The sequence below is a fragment of the Eutrema salsugineum genome, unplaced genomic scaffold, assembly GCF_000478725.1.
Source record: "Eutrema salsugineum unplaced genomic scaffold, Eutsalg1_0 scaffold_3, whole genome shotgun sequence".
Taxonomy (NCBI): domain Eukaryota; kingdom Viridiplantae; phylum Streptophyta; class Magnoliopsida; order Brassicales; family Brassicaceae; genus Eutrema; species Eutrema salsugineum.
The window spans coordinates 11790633-11794057 of NW_006256756.1; the positions used below are offsets into that span (position 1 = coordinate 11790633).

The following is a 3425-nucleotide window of genomic DNA, read 5'->3' on the forward strand; positions in this document are numbered from 1 at the left end:
AAGCATAGTTTGCCGCGGTCCGAATGAATGGACCCGCAGTGATCAGAAACGAATGGAAAATCTTGAATTTGATAGACTTATGCAGTGTTAACCATCCCTTGATCATAAGAATCCATTGGGTTGTCCCAACCATCAAAGTTACACATATTGTGTGCCTTGTTTGGTTGTTGCAATCCAAGTTGACTCATTATGTGATGGAGACACTTCATAACTTCCGAAATCTCTTCTTTCTTCTCAGGAAGTGCAGAATTACCAAAGGTTGCTTGATTACGGATGCTGTTTGCGAAATTTTTGATGAAAACATGAGCATCTTCTACAGATCTAGTTGAGAAGTCTCCATTACTTGCTGTGTCGAAAGAGTGTCGTAACTCTGGAGTTATACCGCGATAAAAGATACCCGGCAGGTATTCGTCGGTATATCCATGGTGTGGACAATCTCTTTGGTATTCCCTAAATCTTTCCCAAGTATCTAAAAGATCTTCATCTTCTTTTTGTTTAAAAGTTCTTATCTTGTTTCTTAAGAGATTTGAACGATTTCTAGTATAAAAATGATTTAGGAAAGCAGTTCTACACGCTGCCCACATTTTTAGTGAAGCAGGTGGTAAAGATTTTAGCCATTTGCTGGCATTGTCTCTAAAAGAGAATGGGAAAAGACTACATTTGTGGTAATCCCCATTTGCTTTAATGGTTGCACATTATTCTTCGAACGTCTCGATATGGTCAATCGGGTGTTCGGAATTGTAACCATAGAATTGATTTTGTTGAACTAAATGGATATATGGTACCCTAATTTCGGTTTTGCCATCCTCTGGTAAGGCTGGTTGAATAGCTCTTCGATCTCCCAAGAATTTCTCGAGTGAATCGAAACTTCCAATCAGTTCATCATCATCTTCATGTTTTGTCGATCCGACTAGCTCATTGTCATCGTAGATCGGTTCTTCAAACTCGTCATCAGTCAGGTCATCGTCATCGATCAGATCACCATCCACACGATATGGTGGATCACCAAGAGTTCCGAGAACATGTTCCCGGTCTCTCATCGCAGAGGAACCTGAAAAATTCAAAAGAAAAAGTAAAAGTAAACAAGTGTTCTAATGGATTTAAGCTGGGATTCACAACGAAAGAAATCAAAGTCCCCGGCAACCGCGCCAAAAACTTGATGTTGCTTGACTTGATGTGGTGTCGAGGGTTGTCAAGTTTTACCCTAAATGAAATCAATAGCCGCAAGTGCATAGCTGATCGATTGTAATACTTAGGGATCGAATTCACAGGGAAGGAGGATCTTTCCTGCAAAAGCCTTCGAAAGAAATATAAAGTAAGAAAGTCTAGAACCAGACGAGTTTTGTGAGGGTTTTGGTGGTGTGTTTAAAACGTAAAAACGAATCTTAAAGAGAAAATACGGTAATTAAAATGACCTAATAACTAAACTTAACGAAAACGAGTAAATACGAGAAAAACGGCTAAACCTAATTGCTTTAATAAAAATCGATTGGGAGAATGAAAATACTAGACTAAAACTTGAATAAAAATTGGTGTAAATCTATAGAAAAAGAGGCGCTGGGGTTCAGGGAAGTTTTCTCAGGGGTATAAACGATTCAAAACATTGCTAGAGAGAGTAAATTTGATAAGATCTTAGCTTAAACTTTTTGAACTGGAGTCACGGACGTATGAATACGCCACTGTCGTGATCATAGACAACTATCTCTCTCAACCCTGACCAGTAGGTTTCCACTCTGGCCCTGGAAAAGAAGAGATGCATTATTTTTAAGATTCGTCAGCATTCACAAATCGCCCATAGGTAGGTTTCCACTCCTATGTTTGTTTTGCTCTCCCAAACTAGATCTGACACCGGATGACACTTTCGTGTCACCAAGCATCTGGATCAGATTGTAGTTCATGACGCTACTCTCATGCAGTAAAAACGAATTCAGAAGAAAAAGTTCTAAGATTCGGCTCAATAGCTCATGGAATCCTCATCGAACATATGTATCCCCATCGAAAATCCCTTAGTCCCAACAATAAAACTACTCAGAAATGATAAACGAAATCAAAAACATAGTATTGAAACATAGTACAAAAACCGAAATTGAAAAAGAAAGAACAAGGGTTCAAGAGATAGATCTCTCTCTCCCTAAAACCTAAAAACAAAGCTTAAAGTAAAATTTCTGTAAAGTATTTCGTCTCTCTTCTTCTCTCTCCCAAAAACGACCTAAATGATATGTATTTATAGTCTCCAATACTCTATGGTGTCTAGGGTTCCGGAATTGAGGCTGGGAAAATGATACGGGCTTCAGATATGGGCCTTCAAACTCGGAGTTAGCTGGCCGCGGTCGGGATGGTTGTGACCGCGGGGAATGGCCTGTTGGCCGCGGGTGGAAACTCTTGCCGGCTGGTTTACGGGACATCTTGTTTTTCGCGTATCTTTTGATGGAATCGTTGGATTTCCAAGCTGTAAAGTGTGATGGAAAGCTGATACTTCCATCTTTAAGATATCCAAATTTGAGCTGGATCAGACGGTGAGAAGGCCTTCAATCAGGAGTGAACTTCTGACGGTTTGACTCTGAGCTAAAAATCTGGTCTTCTATCCATTTTGTTAAGCTTTTCCCTAAGTTCCTGAAAAGAGTCTTAGAACTACAAAAACTAGAAAAACGTGATAAAAGTACTTAAAAGCAATTAAAAAGATAGAAAAAGTATTTCAAAACGATCCATAAAAGTTGTCAAAATACGGTGTTATCACTTTCCACTACAAGGGCTGGTGTATAACCATATGCTGTGCACATTGCATTTTGCAGTTTTCTTAATCGTGGGATCACGTCTCTCGTTCGATGATGTATATCGTTCTTTGAATTAGTGACAGTAGCAAGTACGTTATTTTTTAGTGTTATTCCCTTAGGATAGCTGTGACATTTACTGCAGACATACCAGCGTTTCAGCTTCAGTTGCCGCTTGTCGCGAGGTTTTTCCCTCATGGTTGTTCATTTGATTTTTAACAAGGTTTTGGAACTCCTTTAATATTTAGTGACAGTAGTCACTTCTAGTTTTATGAGGTCATGCCTCTGAATTGTAAAAGGGCGACAGCGTCACTCCCTTTCCTTTGCGTTTTTGAGGAACCACCTCTTTCGAAGGTGACAACGTCACTTTTTTTTGTTTTTTGTGAGAAATCGCCTCTTTCGAATGTGACAATGTCACTCTCTTTTTGTGAGAAATTTCCTTTTTCGAAGGTGAGAACGTGACTCTTCTTTTTTTTGTGTGAGGAATCGCCTCTTTCGAAGGTGATCATGTCACTGCTAAGAGAGAAGGAGTGATGAACGGTCACTGCGATCATGTCACTGCTAAGAGAGAAGGAGTGACGAACAATCACTGTGATCATGTACCTGTTGAAAGAAAGGGAGTGACGAACAGTCACTAGTGAGAGAGTCTCAACA

General features: G+C 39.6%; 1 non-coding gene across 1 annotated transcript; it reads left to right on the top strand.

The window, feature by feature from the left end:
* The first annotated feature begins 417 nt into the window (after positions 1–417).
* Positions 418–525, top strand: LOC112085820. The gene has a single exon (XR_002899110.1). It is a non-coding gene; the product is annotated as a small nucleolar RNA R71 (small nucleolar RNA).
* Positions 526–3425: the final 2900 nt, after the last annotated feature.